This window comes from Neovison vison, chromosome 6 (assembly GCF_020171115.1).
Source record: "Neovison vison isolate M4711 chromosome 6, ASM_NN_V1, whole genome shotgun sequence".
NCBI lineage: Eukaryota > Metazoa > Chordata > Mammalia > Carnivora > Mustelidae > Neogale > Neogale vison.
Genome location: NC_058096.1, coordinates 178,521,610 through 178,542,680, shown reverse-complemented (window position 1 = coordinate 178,542,680; position 21,071 = coordinate 178,521,610). Strand labels below are relative to the sequence as shown.

General features: G+C 40.3%; 1 protein-coding gene across 1 annotated transcript in view; it reads left to right on the top strand.

Moving 5' to 3' along the window:
• Positions 1-248: 248 nt before the first annotated feature.
• Positions 249-21,071, top strand: part of LRRN1 (leucine rich repeat neuronal 1) — a 37,196-nt gene continuing 16,373 nt past the window's right edge. The window contains exon 1 of the mRNA XM_044253123.1: positions 249-629. The gene's annotated coding sequence lies outside the window, so the exon portion shown is untranslated. The remainder of the gene's footprint in view (positions 630-21,071) is intronic.

Below are 21,071 nucleotides of genomic sequence, written 5' to 3'. Positions count from 1 at the left end.
CGGCTACAGATGGTGCCCCAGCACGGGGCTGAGCCGGGGGCGGGAGGCCGGGAGGGGGAGGCCGGGAAAGGGGTCGGGCGGGAGGGGAGGAGACCGCCGAGCAGCCAATCGCCGCGCAGCCCATCAGCTGACCGCTTTTGCTTACACCAGGTGCACGCCGGCTGCGGGGAGCACAAAGCGGGGCGCACGGAGGGCGCCGGCAGCGAGCCGGGGAGCTAGGCGAGGCCCGTGCGCCAGCGCCCGCAGCGCCCTCCGGTTGGAGAGAGGGGCTGGTGGCGTTAACCCAGGCGACGGAATCCGCGCGGTGGCATCCCTACTTGCCCCGGGTGCCTTCCTCGGGACCTGGCGGCTCTCTGCCTCGCCCTCTGCACCCTACTTCTCCAACCCTCCGTCCCAATCCTGACTGCCTCTGCCCGACCCCCGAGAGTCGGATTGAGCCCAGGCCCGCGCAGCAGCTGTTGCTCGTGTCGTTGCCTCTCCTCCTGTCTTGGTGATCTGCTGGGAACCCCCCAAGGAGCCAGTGCGCGCTGCGGGCTGGGAGGGAGGCGCCGCTCAGCCCGTCGTCCTCCTCCGGCTGCTGCCGCCGCGGGTCCGTGCGCACCCCACACCCCCGCCAGCCGGGCCTCGGGGTAAGTGCGCTCCCGTAGCCGGGCGGTGGCGTGAGGTCTGGGTTGCAGCTAGGGGAAGTCGAGGCAAACTTGGCAGCGTGGCGGGCCCGAGACGGTCTGGGGAACGTTGGGATAAGATCGCGGGCCTACGGGGGACGAGGGGGCGCGGCTCATGGAGCTGGGGGAAATGACCAAGTCGGGGAAACCGGAATCTAGTAACCCTCTCCCTACCCCCTCACCACCCTCCCAAAAAACCCCACAGTGGTGGGGTACAGCGATAGTTAGGAATGAAGGCCAGACAGAAATGGGCAAAAGGCAGTGACAGGAGACAAGCCCCTGAATTTCAGGGACCGAGGCGAGGGAGGGTGATGCCCGGGGATCCAAAGGAAGGAGGGGTTGGCTGCTGGGATGTGAACCCGTGAGGCAGCCGGGGCCGGAGAGGAGCGCGTAAAGGGGGCCTGGGGAGTTGGAAAGAGAGCCAAGAGATGGGAAGGGAAGGTGGCAGGTAGTGGAAAGAGGTTAGAGGAGGGATTTCTTGGCGGTGGTCTCGGCGATAAAGAAAGGGTCAAGGAATGCAATTCACAAAGCGTTAAGAGTAATGAAAGAGCATTAAGAAGAATTAACTCAGTTGCCGGGCAGTGTAAATGGGGGAAAAGACCTCACCCTACACGTTTTGAGTCCAGGAGTAGCAGCCTCAGGAGGCTTGCCAGGGATGCCGAAATGTCAGGGAAGCCTCCGTCTGCTCCGGGAACCGAGCCGGTGCTGAGTTCCCCGCTCGGCCGGGGTCGGAACAAGGAAAGTTTGCCAGCGAGTGTCCTTTGTGCTGTGTGGAGAGGGGTGTGGGCAGCCCCTGACTCGGCGTTCCCCGGGACCCATCGCGACCGCCTCCCGCGGCAGCTTCCCTGCCTTGGCAGGCTGGGGTGGTGTACAAAGATCTCATCACGGGAGCGGAGCCACGCACCCAGGACTGGTGGAAAACCCGTCCCGGGACCCTTCTGAAGGAGTCGAGGTACCTACGCGGAGTGGGACACTCGGCGGCGGTAGCTGAGCTGGGAGAGGGGATTCTTGTCTGTTGGGTTCACCGCTGTAGACCCAGGGCCAAGTACAGTGCCTGGGAATGAGTGAATGAATGAACGAATGAACGAATGAATGGCAGGATGTGAATAGTTTAGCGGCTTTTGAGCTACACAGGTAAAGACCAAGAGTCCAAGAAAATGGATCCTTCCCTAAATCTTATATCACCGTTAGCATTTTCATTTCCAGACCTACATAATAAAGGAAAAGCCGGGTTAAGTGAGGGAACAGGTATTGCTGATTTGGGCTTTTGCTTGTAGAATTTTCTGAAAGACAACATGTTGTTCTGTTTTGCAGTATGCTTTGCTGCCACGGTCTAAATAATATAATACGTGCTCATTACTTCCTTTTTTTAAGAGCTGGTACTAGAGATGTTGAAAGTTCAGGAAGGCACTTTGATCAGTTTAAGTCTAGAGTAAAAGTGGTGTTGTTGATTCCTTGGCCAAGTGTGTCCCAAAGTCTCTGATTTGCATGCAAATGTGAGCGAATCCTGGCAGATGTCTGGCCTCATCCATTCACATTGAAGGAATTTGAAAAGACAAGGAGTCTTTAGTTAACAATAGACCTTAAGAAAATGGAATAAAGGCGCAGTGTGAGTTTTTCTGTTTAGGAATTCCATGGCTTGCTGACACCTTTATTCAAGAGCCAAATTCTCTGAGTGCTATTGTGTTGAAAGCTCAAAGTACTACTTGCTCTTTACCTGGCTGAGTATTTTTGTGCAACATTCAAGCTGGATGTTCTGAGCTGGATAGTGAGGAAAATGTTTATATGAAACAGGCAGTAACTTTAATCCATTTCTGGTGGTTTGAGGTGATTACTGAATTGACCTTTTAACTTTAAGAGTTTTTCTTTTTCTTTTTGTAATTTTACCCCCTGCTCACATTTGCTCTCCATCCTCAGAGATAGACAAATGGGAAAAAGAGCTGCAGTGGACTGATGTGAAGAATATTTACTGTTCAATCAAAATGATTTTAGTTGTTAAGGCATCAAACTTGCAGAACTGAAGGTAATGAAACCATCATGTTCCTAGTCACCTGAGAGGTTTTCGGGTCAGAGGACCAAACAATGAATGGGAGGCAGTCATGCACTGGACCCCAAACTAGGGAAATTTTGCTTTGTCTAACATTAGCTAATAGACCACTGCACAGCTTACCTCCTGGAGAAGTGTGACCACCAAACAAAAGGCCTGTGGTGTGGGCTGCACGTGAGCCCTGGGATTATACCTACTGACAAGCCAGCCCCTTTAGCCTCTTCTTTTGTCAGTCTGAAATACTGCTGAAGGGAAAAAGAACCTATTCACTAAACAGTGCTTGCCCCTGTCTTCTATATATACACTGAAAGGGACATTAAAATACGCTCCCCCCCCTTAAAAGACAACATTGTTTTGTGGACTTCTATATATACACTGAAAGGGACATTAAAATACGCTCCCCCCCTTAAAAGACAACATTGTTTTGTGGGCTTAGTGTTTGCAGGGGAGGGGTGCACAACAGATGTTAGTCTGCTATTTCCTTTAAGTTATTTTTGCGGTTCAGTGACTTTTACACATAAGGCAGTATTTTCCCAGGAGGAGAGACATGAATTGAGTCAAGTTTAAGTAAGAAAATGTGATAGCCAAAATTACATTTTGTATCTTAAAGCTATCAAGAAGTCAGAAAGTAACAAATCATTATAATAAACACTAACATGATGGAAACCTGAGATTCTGTCCTCATTACGGACTTGAGGGTTAACTATAAAATAATTGACGTTTCTAAACCAGGCTATAAACCATTTTACTGCCCTGTATCTAGGTATTGTTGAAACAAACCAGCTAACTTTAAAATGACCACAGCCTCACATATGTGAAAACTCTGGTTATTATCCTGCCTATGTGAAATCTTTATTCTGCAATTCTCATAACGGAAGATTAGAGCGCATTCCTTGGTAAATAAAAGTAATAAAGTACTTATTGTTTTGAGAAATCACTGTGCTAAATAAAATCATAGACCAGATCTAACTGCAGACTGTGGCCGTGAACGATAATACATGTAGCTCTGCATAGTATCTAGGATTCAAAAAGAGCAAGGGAAAACTCAGCCATTGATCTCTCTCCAGTTAGGTCCTGTTAAAGGCTAGTTTCTTGACCTGAACTGCTGAAGCAATTACCACATATCCTAAAGCAGTGACACTCATGGGAAAAAAACTGGTAGGTACGTAAAGAAAATCTGTCTCTGTAGAGTTCTGTTGCTACTTTCCAAGTTAGTTGGGTATGACTATAAATACATAGAATGGTGGGCTTTTGATGCCACCATAAATAAGCCATGTACCATAAATAAATATAGTAAATTATAGGATCTGCATGTCACTTTTTACTAAACTTTCATAATGCTTTCTTAAAATGTATTTTCAGCTACAAAATAATAGTTCTTTGAATGATTCACTTGAACACTAATGTAAGGTTACTTAAATATTATATTTAATTTCTCAAAATTATTATGCTGAATATCTATTTGGGGTTAAGCCAGTCAGGAGATAAAGCAAATTCCATTTTAGAATCATATTTTGGCTTCTGGGAACAATGGAAGTTTCTTTGACTCATGAATAGAGCTTTGATTAATATTTTATTCAGGGTGAGAATATAATTATATAGATGAAGTCAGGAAAACATGTATCCTCTCTTATTTTTGCCTTAAACTATAGAATGGAGACAAAAATTAAATCCTATCTATACAATTCAAAAGTTACTATCCAAGGGAATCATTCGCTCTAGAAATCTTAACCGTTTGCTTTCTTTTAAATTTTTTATTTCAGCATATTACCATCTGCCTACTTTATAGATATATTACAGGGTATGACCTCTAAGTCTTAAAACATAGACAAATGCATAATAAATAGTTGACATTGCATTTACAATATGTAAGAAAAAATATAGTATGTATTTCTGGACCAATGGCACCTATAGAACTGTTATGCGTATTATTCAATAATTAAAATATATGCTATTTTATGTTACACTTTTTAAAGAGAAACATGTGGGTCACATATTATTTTATTTTTTACTTTTTGGATATTTTTAAAAAGTCTAGCAAAGGTAGGATATTATTAGCAATTTTACTCATTATTTGGTTTTGATAAGGAAGCTACTGTCTAGTGCTAGCTGGCTTATCTTAGATGTTTCATAACCCCGCCAGCCCGAAGTTTTCTCTTTTGTAACAGGAGATAGTGTTGTGTGGATAGAGCTGAGAGGACTAACTCTCCCAGCAAAACTGCTAAAGGGTTTGTGGCAGCTGTGCTTCCGTAACATAACGAACAAACCTTTAACCTGGATGGAACTATTATACTTATTGGACTGAAAATCATACCTGACATGCAAAGAAACTAAGCTTCAGCTTTCAGTGCTACACAACCAAGTTCTGTCAACTCGGACTTGAGACGCTGCTGCATCGACTTAACCACACTTAGATTTGAAAGTTGTGGAATGAAACTGCTTTTACAGTGGCTTATTGCCTTCCATTTATGCTCCTTATGGCCAAGGGTTTGGAATGCTATTTGAAGCTCTGATTAATATAAATGAGTTGTAATTTCTGAGCCAGGCCATCCTACCTCACATCTATTATACCCCTGGCAGACATGTGGACTCCACAGCTGTCCCCTCATTTGTGTATGAAACAGACACACTGGTGGCATTTTTTGGTTCCCATAGTTACAATAACAATATACATGTGACATGACATCCTTCTGCGCAAAAGGTTTTTTGTATTTTGTAGAACTGAGAGTGAAGGCCAACTGTAAAGTTTGGGGGATACGTAAATTAATCTGCCATTGTTTTCTGGAGCCACGCTTTCAATCAAGAGAGCTGTCCCTCACTGGAATCCAGGACAGGGCAATTGCAAGACTTTGGCTCACAAAGATTTCCAAGGGAGGCATTTCCAACAATGCATCACCTCTATAGGAGAATGCCCATTAAATATTCATTTCAAAATATTTGCTCTTCCTATTTATGACTGCCCTTTGTAGAGATAATGTATTAGCATAGCCATTTTCAATTCATACAGGAAAAAAAGACAGTACCAGTATTAGCATCCATCTCAGTAAGACTTAGGAGACAAAAAAATCAGTTTGCACTATGAAGCAGTAAGCACAAAGAGAGAATCTTCATTTAGGAACACTAAAAACCTTTGCAAAGAAAGAAAGGTTGCTTAATTGGTTTCATGCCTATAATTTTCCCCTCTAGAAAAAATGTTAGCATGGCAATAAAGAATATCATTAACCTGCATTGTTATTTCACAATAGTAATAAGTCTTAATTTGCATCCATAATAATCACTGTAATCAAGTACTGTACAGGGAGTCAGGAAGGCATAGGCTCATTTCCCAGCTCTGACACTAATGACTGAATGTGTGACCTTCTAGATGTCCTGCAACCCTCCTGATGCTTCATGTCCCTGAGTTGTTGTAAAGGATGCAGGAATGCTAGATGTTTCTAGCAATACCACTGCAAGGAATTTTATTTCTGCCCTAAATGCCATGATTAGATGGAGAGCCAAAGGTCTGGGGGAACATAGCCATGATGCTTTTTTCTGCAAGGTATTTTTTTCTGGCTCCTAATCCCACAGCTAAGAAAATTTTTTGTTCCTTTAAAAATTTTCTCCCCCTAATGTGACAGTTCCCTATCACTTCACCTCGGTTTTCTTGAGGGAGATAATTTTACCTGGGATACAGGAAGCGGTTTATGATCTTGGAACACTTGTTCACCCAATGAATATATACTGAGCTCCAGCTGTGTGCCAGGCATTATAGGAGGTACTAAAACCAAAAGAAATTAGCTTGATTTTTCTGCAGCTTGTACATTAAATCCATCAGAAGCATTTTGTTTCCATCAGTCATGTATTCTTCTACAAATATTTATGTAGTGTAAAAGGCAGTCTGCTGGATCAAGAACAGGGATTTTTCAACTGGGGGGGTAATTTTGTCCCCCCCGTGCCACCCCCCAGAAGAAACTTGGCAATATTTGGAGACATTGCTGGTAGTCATCACAACTGAAGGTGGAGGATGCTACCGGCATCCAGTGGCTATAAACCAGAGATGCTGATAAACATCCTAAAATGCATAGGACAGTTCGCCCACAACAGTTACTTGGTCCAATGTTAATAGTATCAAGGTTTTGAGACACCCTGCTCTAAAAGACACTGGCTCTGCCCTCAACTGACTTAAAGTCCGTTAGGGGTTACAGAAAGGGGTGATGAGTGCAATAAAGTGTGCTGTGGTGTTGAAAGTGTGAGCTACAAAAGAACAGAAAAGCAGGAGCCTTAATTCAGATTTTGGACATCAGCAAAGGCTTTTAAAAACCTTAGGGTTAATTCACAGAACAGGCTTTCACCAGGAGCACAAGTGGTTGGCAGGAAACAAATTTAAATCTAGTCCTATTGAACACAAATGAGTGAGATGGTTGCATATGAGAGGGTAGACCCCTCTAAACTGGTTAAAATTCAGTGTCTCCAGCAAGCCGTAGAGGAAGCTAGAAAGAGAATGAAGGATAAGGAGAAGATGGGCTTCATTGACAAAGAAAGGGAACAGTGCCTCATGTTTTAGAACTTCACTTTTTGCAGAGTTCTTAAATATGTATTTCATTTGACGTGTAACATTCTGAGATACCAAGGATCATTCTTTCTCTCTTTTTTCAATAACTAAGGGACCAGAGCCTCGGACAGGTTCGGTGTGACCTTGGGCAAGTCACTTAATACCTTTCTAAGGTTCCACTGTAAAAGAAGAAGGGTTGCAACTCTCCCTTTTCTAGTGTAAGTTGAATTTATGTAAGGTCATACATCTAGCATAAGACTGGATCTGGGATGAGACCTGAGTCTCCCGGTGTGCGCCAAGCCTGCTTCCTGGACTGTGGTGACAGAACAGGTAATATGATAGTGACTCAGCACTCTAGCATTTGGGTTACTAAGGAGAGTGAGGATCTGGGATGTATCAATTAAAATGTATGATGCAGGGAAATTTAAGCTGGGTTTCCCAGACACCAAAGGACCAATCAGACTCTCTTTCTTTAATATCTTACCTTAACCTGACCTTAGAAGTTAAAAAAAAATACTTGTAACAAGCTGGGAAGGGTTCATAGGAGAGTGTTGGCGAGGATAAGAAAATGATTTATCCCAGAACACTGGCAAGAACTTGAGGGTCTTCTGCTTATAAAAGAGAAGCAATAGTGGCATGGTTTTTTGGTTCTGTTTGGCAGGGATATTTTAACTTTGTATGATGTACACACATACGTGCACACACATATATACAAACGGGAGGCAGATTCCATACTGACAAGTTCATGTTTTTGTTTTCAGTAATAAGACTTTTTTATCAAAATGAGCTTTGTAAAGAGCCTTCTCTCAAGGTCTTAAAGATCTGACTTCTCACTTCTCTGGGATAGCGTAAAGTTTCCCTGTGAGAAGCAAAACCGAGAAGCTCCGGTTCTCAGAGAACCAAATAAGGTTCTTTTCATCTTCACAATTCTCTGATTTCCAAGTTCATGAGTGATAGTTACGTAGGACTTCGGTATACATCCTGAGAGTTTCCCGAACACCGATGGAATCCACAGTAACTCATCCAACCATGATAGATGCACCAAAGACACTGGGGTGGCAATTAACTGGATTTCTCTGCTTGTTCTTCCAGCTCATTATGGTTCTGTGCAGTGAGCACTACATGTAAGGTTTAAAACCCCCAAAGGACTAGTTAGTTCTGCTATGTCCTTGGGGAACAATCTATCTCTGGAACCCCAGCCAACCTCCTCACATACTCACAAAGTTATCATTTCTCACCTGGGAGACCAGGTTAAAAAAAACAAAAAACAAAAACCTGAGTGTCTTCAAAGTCATCTCAGAGAAAAACATGAAGTATGTAGGCAGATGCTGGTGATTTTTTCTCTTCATGCATGAAGAATAGCACTGTCAAAGTAGAACCCTAGTAAAGAAGCTTACAAATGGGTATACCTTCAGAAGAGACAATGGAGTGAGAGATTACTAAAGCAATTAGTAATTGGGAGGAAAATATTACATAGGGCTCCTGAATTATATCCCCACTATATTACTGAATATAGTAGCAGTAGGGGAAAGGTAATGATACCCAAAATTATGTGCCTTTCTACTGTGTCAGGAACCATACCATCCATCTTATATGCATCAACTCAGTTAATCCTTGCAAAAACTCTAATATGGATACCCACTTTACAGTGCAGGAAACTAAGGCACAAAATAAGTAACCTGCCCAAGGTTATACAGCTAGTAGTGTGTACTCAATATTTGTCAAAGAAATGAATGAGTATACGTCTGTTTTAGAGGAAAGAGTCTTATTTGAATTCCCAGTTTAGAATAGTCCTGCTTTCTAGGCAGGGCACTTGTAAAAACTAGCTCTGGAAGTGTAGATTACAGTTTCCGAGCTGGTGACTTGTAATGCAAGGATGTGAACTTGGGTCTGTCTGACTCTGAACTTGCGCTGTTAACATACCGGTCTTTGTTTCTTCATCTTTAATTGCAGCTATAAAACAAAAGAATTGGACTAGACTAGCTCTCCTAGCCCATCTGGCCCTAAAAATTCTGTTATTCATTATTAAAGTGAGGTTTATATAGAATAAAACATGATGTATTTTATTATTTGAATTTTGAAATCTACCTGGGATTTTTATTTAACCAATCGTCATTGAATTGTTCTTTAAATTTATATTGGCATTATTAGCAGGATATTTTTTAAAGATCTATTTATTTTAGAGGGAGTGAGTGTGCACACAGAGGGAGGGGCAGAGGGAGAGGGATAGAGTTGCAAGTGGACTCCTGGCTGAGTATAGAGCGCGATGCGGGGGCTCGATACCACTACCCCCAAGATCATGATCTGAGCCCATATCAAGAGTCAGATGCTCAGTGAACTAGGCCACCCAGGTGCCACATTAACAGCGTAGTTTTAAATCCTATTTAAGATTTTTAAAAACTTAATGAAAAAAATTTTAGTGAATAGAAATGCATAAAGATGGCATTCTTCTAACCATTACCATCACACTGCATATTGTTACATCATCATTGTCTAAATTTAGAAGGTTTCTAAAAACTGAAAAGCATCTTTCTGTTACACAGAAAAAAAGACAGGAGTAAAATGATTAATTTTGAGAAAAGTTAGTATCTTTGATATTTGCAGAATTTACTTTGCTGACTCACAATGAAAAGTATTGAGTGATTTTTTACAAGAGCTTAAAACTGCTAGCAATATTAAAAATTACTTGAGTTTGCTTCTAAAGATTGTTTTGCTGTAAGGGATCTTTCTGACATGCAAGTCATACATCGGAACGATGTGAGTCATTACCATGGTGCTACTCGATGCATAGCCCAGGGCAGGGCAGAAAGTGAATAACTAGATAGGATTCAGAGTTGGGAGGAATTGGTTCCAAAACTACATCTTTGCTGTGTGGTTGAGAGTGATTTCATTAAACCTCAGTATCCTCATCTGTAAAAGAGAGTTAATGGTAGAACTTGCCTTATAGAATCATTAGACTCGTTCAATGAGATCATGCATTTACAGTCCTTTGCACAGTTCCTGGACCAAGGGAAGTACTTTGTAAATAGGAGCATTTAGGAGATTTTGAAATCTGACCTTTCTGAATGTACAGTGTTTGATTCCAAGGATGCTCACCCAAAGGAGAGTGGAGAGATTTTAAGAGACAACAAGATTCAGACTAGATATTTGTGAAGTCAGTAGTTCACATGGTTTTCACCTTTGTGGTGGACCCCAAGAGAGATTTCTTTTTTTTTTTTTTTAAAGATTTTATTTATTTATTTGTCAGAGAAAGAGGGAGAGAGAGCGAGCACAGGCAGACAGAGAGGCAGGCAGAGGCAGAGGGAGAAGCAGGCTCCCTGCCGAGCAAGGAGCCCGATGTGGGACTCGATCCCAGGACGCTGAGATCATGACCTGAGCCGAAGGCAGCTGCTTAACCAACTGAGCCACCCAGGCGTCCCCCCAAGAGAGATTTCTGTTGACTCATTCAAGAAATCTTAAGTCAGCTGGTGTGTTTTAAAAGGCAGACAGATAAATACATTACAGCCATTTTTGTTTGTTTCTACATTATGTTCTGTATCTACTCTCTTTTCTCACTCTGGAAGTATTATAATGCCCCGAAGTTGTAATTCATATAATTACATATGTAATTATATGTGTATATATATCATATATATATAATGTATATATCATATATAATGCCACATATAGCATATATATATCATATATATCTAAAACTCTGAACCAAATCAGAGGAAATGTGATTAAATGAATTATATATGATATATGTATCATATATATGATTATGATATATATGATATATATGTTATATATAATTCATATAATCACATTTTCTCTGATTTGGTTCAGAGCTACCATTCCTCAAACAGGAACTGAATTCAAGACACTGTCAAAACTAGCAGACCCAAAAGCTTCAACTCTGAGGGATCCAGGGTCATGTAATAAAGTTGTTGGGGCCTGTAAGCGCCTAGAACAATGGTAATGTTCTACAATGGCTCAGTAAATCATGCTGCTAAGATTGTTATTGGTTTTTCGTATCGTCATTTTCATAACATCATTATTTTGCTTCTGGACCAAATTGCGAGGCTCCCATTTGGGACCAGATTAGAACCCAGTGCGGTGTAACCAAAAGTCCTTTTGGCAGCAGGGTCAATTACAAAACGAGAATGTCACCAGGCAAGCTAAATCGGGTAAGCTTAAGGAGTCTTAGCCTCTACCCTGTTATAGCTAGCAGATTTTCATGTACACATGAAGGAGAACATTGAGATAAAGCATTAACTGCCTCATTATTCTATGAATTTTTTTGGAGCTGGAAATGATAGTTATTTGCAAAGCACTTCATTTGCATTGTCTTGTTTAATCTTCCTAGTCAAAGTTCCCCCATTGATAGGTGACTGCATTTATAGGTAACTGGAGATACCTATACTCTTAGCTCTTGGGGACAGCTGGTACCACCACCAAGCTAGTCACCTCTGGCAACTCGAGTAGGGCAGTAAATAGCATTTTCTAAGTATGCTGAGAGAAGTACACAACTCTGGGAGGTATTATCACCACTTTAAAGATGAAAAACACCTGAGATAAGGAATTGGTCTAATATTTAGAGTTAATAAATATATAGGACGAGGTACTTTGGTTTCCTTCAGGCTGAGTTAGTCACAATGTCTTTGATTTTCCCACATGTCCTTGTTCTCATTTCAAGTATAGAGTGTGTCATTTTAATTTAGAATTATTTATTTTCATGTCCTTAATACCACCAACAGCGGTTCTGTGAGGGAAGACTATGACTTACTTAGACTTGGGCCCTGGCACCTTAGAAGAACACTTGGCACATAGAGAGTGCACTTAATAAATAGTCAGTGAATGAAAGAGGAAGGAATTTTCATATCCTATCTATTTCATTTTGTCATACTACTTTTTCTAAAAAAAATTTTACAAAATTATTTCCTATATAGTTTGGTAGAAATGAGTTGATTATAAACCTGTATTATATCAGAGATGTACTGTATTACTGTTTTAGAAAGGTTATTACAGAAAGTTGAACTCATTTGGGGATGCTTTTATGATATTAATGCCAAGGAAGTGTTATTAATCAAAAAGTATTCATTAAATGCATGTAGAATATCAAGTGCTATTAGAAGGGTGATGTGGGCATGAAAAAAAAATGTACATGGTGTTACTTCTCTCCCCAATGAGTTTTGAGACTCACTGGGGAGAGAGAATGAATAGAAACAAGACAGAAAATAATTAAGTGATCATCTATGGAAATTCCACAACAAAAAAGAAAGAAAACAGAGCTCAGACGAGATGGGTCTGGGTATGAATCTCACCTCTATTACATACCAGCTGTGTGATCTTGGCTAAAAGCCTCAATTTATTTGATCCCCCCAAGCTCTCTCATCTATAGAATGGAGGAATAATATGAATGGGCTGCTGTGTGAATATGTGCGAAAGCACTTGAGACAGTGCTTATTAGAACATGACAGTTGTTCACTGCAGCCATTTGGCAAATAGCAAGAGATATTTTTCTGTGTAGATCTTTTTCTGTGAGCTGGTGATACGTGGCGAGCAAAACAGATGAAATGTGGTCCATTCCCATGTGGGGGGTACCATCTGTTGGGGGTAAGAGCATTAATCCAATTACCACACAAGTAAATGTTGAAGTACGGTCATGTTAAGTCCAGTGAAAGAAAAGTACATAAGGCCAGAAGAGAAGAGAATATTACATGGAGTATACTAAGAGAAATCCTTCCTACGGAAATGACATTTCAGTCAAAATCTCAAGAATGAGTGAGTTACTTAAGCACAGGGAGTGCAGAAGAGCTTTGCAACCCAAGCCCTGGACGCTGGAAGGAGCTTGATGGGTTTGAGGAACAGAGAGACCAGTGTGGCTTAGAATAGAAAAAAAAGGGAGATCTGTTCATCTCAAACCTTCCTTTGCCCCTTCCTCCGAAGTATACTTGGAGTTCAGAGAAAACAGAATTGCTAATTAGTATGAAGTTCCACAAAAGGTGAGTGTGCATTATGCATGGAAGTGAGGAGATGTGCTGAATCTAGTCATGGAAGGGGGAAGATGACAGAAGGCTTGAATGTCTGGAGAAACGAATCACATACGCAAGGTTTCAGGGGCCTTGGCTGGGTGAGTATCATGCTAGTGCCTGGTATGTTTGGACTGGCAGATGCCAGGCTCCTAGAGCTAAAGGGCACACTAGGAAGAAAAGCTCTCCTTCATTTTCTCTGTGACCCTTAGTTAAAGATATAATGTATGTGAAAGTGACACATAATGTCTACTAATTTAGTTTACCTTCTTTTGTTATTTGCTCTCTATTGCTTACTAACCCCCTTGTAGTACATTTTTCCTTTATTGTAGATGAACCACTGATTAAGGTCCTGGCTACACGATATAGAATATCACCTGTGTTGCCCACAGATGTAGTTTTTTAAAATACTAGTTTGGGGATCTCTTTAAAAATCCCACTTGTTTGGCATGCAAATGCTTCATGTAGGATATATTATTTTTGTTCATGATCTCTGTTATGTAAATTGCACTTAGCCACATCTGGCTGGTGTTAACATGAAAGAGGTAATGGATGTTGAATGTTCAAGATCCTCCAAGAGATTTAGATGGTAAGTAATTTTATTGGGGCACTAATGACCATAAAACCTAGTTGTTATTGATTTGTCCTCTATGGAGAGATCTACTTTTCTACCTCATCTCAATTATCTGGGTTCATAATGCAGAGATCATTTCAACACCGAGTTGCTAATGCATGTCCCTGTAACAGTTTGTTTTAGCTCCATCTTTGTATTGACATATAACTAAATTCAGACACTATCACCAAGTAGTTAGCAAAGGAAATGGTGGAGATTATCACTTACTTTTCAGTAAGGTGCAGAGTTAACCTTCACCTTGTACTGTGTTTTATGGTAGTACGTCTCTGGTTCACCTGAGCCCTTTCATTTTCTCTCTATGCCTCTTGAGATCTTAAGTCTTCTATACTAGCCCTTCATGAGAAGGACATCCAACTTCTGTAAATTCACTCCCAAACTCCAAATGCCTGCTGGTTATTTTCACCCTAAAATCACATCACCAAAGGGTCAAATGGATGCAGTGGTTTCTAGGATCCAGAATGAGCTATGGGTACGTAAGAGTATACCATAGCCTTCTGCAGAGGAACAAAGCCACCATAAACTGGCCCAGCAGGGAGAAGACTGGAGGAAAGCATACTCTAACCTTTCTCTTCCAACCCCCTAATCACAGAAATGGAAACTCGCCCACTTTCAAAGTAAACTCTTGCTCTTGCATGCCCCTGACTTGTTTTGACAATCACTATCCTCAAAGTCAAACAGGCTGAATACCTTGATATTATTTTTAACTCTTCCCTCCCCACTACTACATGTAGTCAAGTGTAATATCTGACAGTTACCTCTCTACTTGGAAGCCTCCACTGTTTCCTGAATATGGCCCTTCTCTTTTCTTGTCACCACAATCCCAGTTCCATTACCTCTTACTTAGCTTATTGGGAGTGCTTAATGGGTTTCCCTGTATCCATCATGTTCCCTTTCCAGTCTGTCTTAAACATAGCTGATGGATAAATTTTTGTAAATTATACAAATGAGCCCTTAATTACCACTACAAGACATTTAGTGGTCCCCACTTGCTATGGGATTCCTTTCCAGACCCATCCTGCCCTTCTCCACTCTTCTTTGTACTTGGGCATCAGAGGGCATCAGATTCAAATGGACTTCATCAATGGGTCCTTTGCCACCTGGCTTCTTGTTGGCTTTTGCTTCTTGCAGCAGCTAGCTCAGGGCCATCCTTTGTGAGCCTTCCTTAACCTTGTCCATGCCTCATAAATGGTCCCTTTTAAAAACTTGCTTTAGTCACTCCTTTTTAAATGTAGCATCTGTTTTATGCTAGGTCTTAAACAAGGATAATAAATAAACAAAAACTCCTCAGTGAAGCCTTGAAGTCCCTCCATATCTAAGTACCATCCAACCTTTCTTTTTCTTTTTATTTATTTTTGTTTTGTTTTAAGATTTTATTTATTTTTCAGGGAGAAAAGAGAGAACACAAGCAGGGGGAGCGGCAGACAGAGGGAGAAGCTGGTTCCCTGCTGAGCAAGGATCCTGATGTGGGACTCGATCCCAGTACCCTGGGATCATGACCCAAGCTGAAGGCAGGCATGGCAGACATCCGCCATCCAACCTTTCTGTCTTGATTTCCATTCCTAGCTTGGCAGATCTTAACTTCCATTCAAAATGAAATAGTTCCTGCTCCATGTACCTATTCAAGCTCTGCTGCTTTGGTAACTTTACATCTGTGCTATGCTGGTAAATGTTTACCAGCCAGCTCTCCAAAAACATGAAGCCCTCATTTGTAATGTTCACCAATTTCCGGGGCATAAATGCACCCACCAGGACCAATTTTAAGCTATTGACATGATGTATCTGAACTTGGATTTGGAAAGAAATACTGACAGTAGACTCAGGACACTGCTTTGCATAAACCTTTCCCTTCACCAAGAATGCCCTGTTTCCTGCCCCATGACTCCCAGGACCTTACACAGAATTCCTGCTCAGTAAGCCATTCTGATTGATTTCTATTACTCCTGTGTGCATTTGGAATGATACTGAATTACCAGCCACATGTTGATGGTAATACTGCTTAACCTAGAATTTTCTCTTGAGTGCTAACATGGGTGCTAGTTAGATTTTTGAGACTTCAAAGCCCTGAAGCAAATAAAAGCTACGCATTTTATGCTAAGTTGCCGAAGCTTACTACTTCAAGTTGCTTAATTCTCCAAGAAAATGAATCTCATTTGCTGGGCTTGTTTTCAAATATGGTCTTCATTATCCTCATTTAGATATCATTTGAAGTAATAAGCCACCAGTAAAATATATTTCCTGTCCATTATAACAATTTGAAGATTATACAGTTTAAATTATGCCCCCTTAAACCTAAAACTCTACAGAAAACTTTTAAGGTGCATGTTATTAGTCTTACATAGGTAAGATTCCACTTCAATTTATCTAAATTTTATTTAGAAACAGCCTTTTTACTTAGTCTACCTTTCTAAGAGATAACTTCAGTTTTGTTTCACTCACAAAAATGATTCCTATACTTAAAGTTTAAAGATAACTGCAATTTCTGTTAGACAACTAAGAGGTAAATAAAAAAGGTGATTTAATAGTGTTGCATTATATTATGTTTTTAAGGGCTATAAATGACATACGGATATTCAACTAAAAATATTCTTTTTACTTTCAATTTAACAAAACACATGAGTTAAAGAAAGACTAAAGAAAGCACTATGATTTATAACGCCTGCTGGCATTTTAATGTTCTCAGCTGTTCCTTTGCACCATTTGATTACACAAAGCCTAAACTGTGTAATTAAGGACCATCCCACTAATGTGCTCTGTTGGATTTATGGTGTCCAGGTCATCAAGGATCTGAGCACTTTGAGTATTGGACCATTAGTTTCAAATGCATACTAACATAGGGGAATGCACTGGCATCAAAAAGAACCTATAATAAGAAACAATTTCGAATTCAAGGAGGTAGCTTTCACCTGATCTTCATTTACCAAAACAGCTTTAAAACCCGATTACCAGAAATTCTAATTAACTAGAATTTTTTTCCTCTGGAGTGCACTTTTAGGAGAAAAGGGAAAATTGGAAGAAAAAAAGTTAATAACCAAGACTTTACATTTGGGAAAAAAAGATTTCCCATATGCATTCATTATCCGGGCTTGAAGAAAAATGTCCTTAAAGAAAAAAAACATAAAGCATAACTCTACCCTTACCAAAAGCAAGAAAGTGGGTATTAAAGATTGAAACAAAAGCTTTCTACGAAACCTTCCAGCTATCCAGAAAATTAAATTTGCAAATTTCCTTAATCTTCTGGCTAACCCCGGTTTTAATCTAAAAGTTAGTTTTCTTGTGTGTACATAAGAGAATGCTGTATGCACTCAGAATCTTTCTGGAGTTCCAATAGGACGATTGAAGCATGTGGTATCGCAGAAAAGGCTTTGACTTCAGAACACAACAAACTTGAACTTAATCTCTGCTCTTTGACCAATTAGCTGTGGGAATTCTGATAGGTCACTTAATCTCTGAGCCCTGAAGTCATTTATAAAACGAGAATAAACCCATCTGCCTCCACTGGGTGCTGTGAGAACGGAAAGCACTTTCCATGGTGCTTACCCCTTTTGTTCTATATCCTCTCTATTCCTGTCCTTTGGCCATGTGACACTTCCTTAGAAAGCCAAAGTGGCCCCAAGACTTCAGAGGGCCTTCATTATATTTATTCTCCCAGTGTTGAAGCAAATCAAGTTCTTGAACTCCTTTATTAGAACAGTCACCAAAAAAAAAATTTGGGAAAAAGAACTGGAAGCCAAGTTTATTTTAAGAGGTGAGGGGCAGATGGCTTTATTTTAAAAAAGAGATGGCAGTCTTTAGAAATACAATGTGCTTGAGGTCTATTAGTTGAAGGGCAAGTACTGTCATTTACCCGAACAGGGCTGTCTTTAACCTTGAGCAGCAGGAGCTTTAATGCTAAATATATGTACACTTCCAGATATCAGTCTCCTCATGTTAAAGGAACATTTTAATGTGAAAGGGATATGTTTTTGACATTTTCTCTGTCTAAAGTTTAAACAGCCACTTAGGCCCCTAATTGGCAAATTCTAAGCAATCAGACTCTTGAGAGAAATATCATCAGATCTGAGCTAGAAGTATATAGGCTCTCATCTTAAGGACACTGGATGTTTAATGTTTTTAAGAAAAATGTTTGAATGTCAGTTAATAAAGATTATTAGCAGATTAAAAAATAACAAAAGATGGTATAGAACTATTTTTGAGCAAAGAAAGATGCAAAAAATAAATGAATGGATGTGAAGGATGTGAAAATGTTTGCCATTTTCTGGATGAGAAGTTATTTTCACTATTAGGAACTAAACTTTAATTTGGTCTGGGAGCAAAAGCAAGTCTGATACTAGTCTCATGGAACTTCTTTACTTGGTTAGCATCCAAAAATCTACTGTATTGGTATTAGCAGCCTACATTTGGGCACTTTCAGTACGAACTATGATAAGTCTGCTATTTCATTGGTCTATCTGTAGTTTTGAATGTATAATCAGGAGCCATTGTAGCAACTGGCTCCTTATGCAACATTTATTAATGTGGTATGGTAAAATCTATGTCTGCAGTGAAAATACCAAGCAATATAATGTGAAGTACTTAAAAAGAAGTAATGAAACTGAGCCTTCTAGGCATCTAAGGCTGCCAAACTGAAGATTTTACATTTATTTAACGTTTAATCATGTCTGTAATTGCAAAGCAATTATTTCATATAGACATATTATGGGAGGAAAATTAAAATAATTTGTAAAAAGAATAAAAGTAATTGATTTCATGGTAGTTTTTATATCACTATACTTGCTGGTACTAAAAGGGAGCAATAAAAGTAGCCCAGTTTTGGTTCATGCTTTGTTCTGTTTAGCCTTCTGTCAGTTTCTCAGTTCAGTAATGTTAAATTGCTACTTTATGATTCCAGCAATGCAAATAGCTAATTTCTTATAAAGAAAAAAAAAAAAGTTTTCTTGATCCTACAAGTGATTTAAACAGAAAAAAAAAAAAAAAGGATTGTCTTTCTTGGTCCTACTTTCCTGTCACAGAATCTAAGGGTTTTAAAAAGGATTTGAAAGACCACAAGTTCAAGAATTCTTCAAAGTATATCTGGTATATGTGTGTGTGTATATATATATATATATATATATATATATATATATATATATATTTGGGTACCTGAAGGAAAAATTATTTTGGCTGGCTCTGAGATAGTTCATAAAAAGTATTAGTGTTGCTTTTTAGGTCCTAGAAGAAGAAGCTGCAAAGATCATTAAGTTTACCATTGCTTTTAAAATTAAGAAATGGGGGCGCCTGGGTGGCTCAGTCATTAAGTGTCTGCCTTCAGCTCAGGTCATGATCCCAGGACCCTGGGATCGGAGCCCTGCGTCTGGCTGAGCAAGCCTGCTTCTCACTCTCCCACTCCCCCTGCTGTGTGTTCTTGCTCTCTCTCACTCTCTCGCTCTCTTTCTCTCTGTCAAATAAATAAATAATAATTAATAAATAAATAATTAAAAAATGGGTGTCCAACCCTCCATAAGATTACAGGCAACAATAGGAAACATCTCCTTTCATGATCAGTTCTCATGTGTAGTTGGTATGCAGTGGGGAGAAGGAGGGCGAGGGGAGTCAGCCCATTAAGTATTTAATAAGTATTCATATAAAAATAATTAGGAGAGTAGCTGATGCATGTGGAGCACTGTATTGATTTCCTAGAACTGCTGCAACAAAATACCAAAAATTGGTTGGCTTAGCAGATAGTTATCATCTCCCAGTTCAGAAATTTTAAATTCCATGTCTCATTCACACCAGCCACGTTTCAAGTGCTCAGTCCTTAGGAGCTACCCAATCAGGGAGTGTCAACACAGAACATTGCTGTCACTGCAGAGAGTTGCACTGGCGAGTGCCAGTGGAGCCAGCACAGGTTGGCAACTCTGCTCTCCTTCCCAAGGACCCATATACCTACTCATTCATTCCTCCCTTTTGACATGTTATTTTCTTTTACAGAGTCACTTGTTTATTTCTCTTTTCTCCCCAAAGGATTATAAACTCTTTAAGGGTAGGGTCTGTTCTTTCTGGTCCTGTTCTTTCTGGTAACACAGTAAACACCCAATCAGCATTCAGTTACTCTAATTAAATTAGACAGCAGTTTATTGGACCTCTTTTGCATTTAGTCTGAGTCTAGATTTCACTGGAGTCTGGAGAAAAGAATGAACCAGAGACCAGGTTTTTCCTAAACCACAAGGATTAGGATGTATGGGGAGCAGATAGGTTTAAGCAGATACGCTTAAATGGCAAGGGTTTTTATTTGTGCTTAAAATTATTGTTCTATTTGGGTACCTGGAAAGCACATTTTAACTGATTCAGTTATTTATTTCTTGAGTGCCCACGAGGTAGATGGCAGGCTAGTGCCTGGCCCTGGATGACTCAGTGTGAACAAAACAGAAACAGGGTCCCTGCCCTGTGATACTCATTCTAGTTCTGGCAGATGAAAGTATTGGCAAGGATTCCCTCTGCCCGGACAGGCTGGGATGGGAGGAGCATGATTTGGACTCTGGCCCTAGATGCCTGCATTCACATAGAACCTCCACCACTCTCCTGGCTCCAAGACCCTAACCAGATTGTTTCATTATATCTGAGTCTGCATTTCATCTTCCCTAAAAGGAATGGGGGATAATATTTCCCACCTCATGTGGTTGTAAGCATTAAGTAAAATAATTTGTATGAAGTGCTCAGTGCTGTGTGTGCTACACAGTAAGAACTAAGTACTATTAGTCAGTACTACCTGCTATTCTTAAGACTACTGCTCAGCCAGGACGACCCTGCAGTGAGCATTAGATGTTAATAATGGGAAGTGTTTATATGGCTAGAAAATTCCTCATTATTTGAAAAGGATGTTTCCTATCTTTTTTGGCCGAACAATGTAATTCCCTTTGCTTACTGTTTTTATATCTTCCACCCAGAGTAACTAAGATCGAAAAGTGTTACAAGATGTCCATCCCGTGTTTTACTTTTTGTTTCTTTGGTGTAGGATTTTATTCATTCGGGTCACTTCTTTCCAAGACAATTAGAAACAGAAATGCTTTGGGTGTCATCCAACCTTTCTTAGAGAACTATGTGCTTTTTAACATAGTTGCAAAGGAGAATCCTTTAAAGAGGCTTACCATCAGCCTGCAAAATTGAAATCCTAAGTAACTAGCATGCAAAGATTTAATTAACA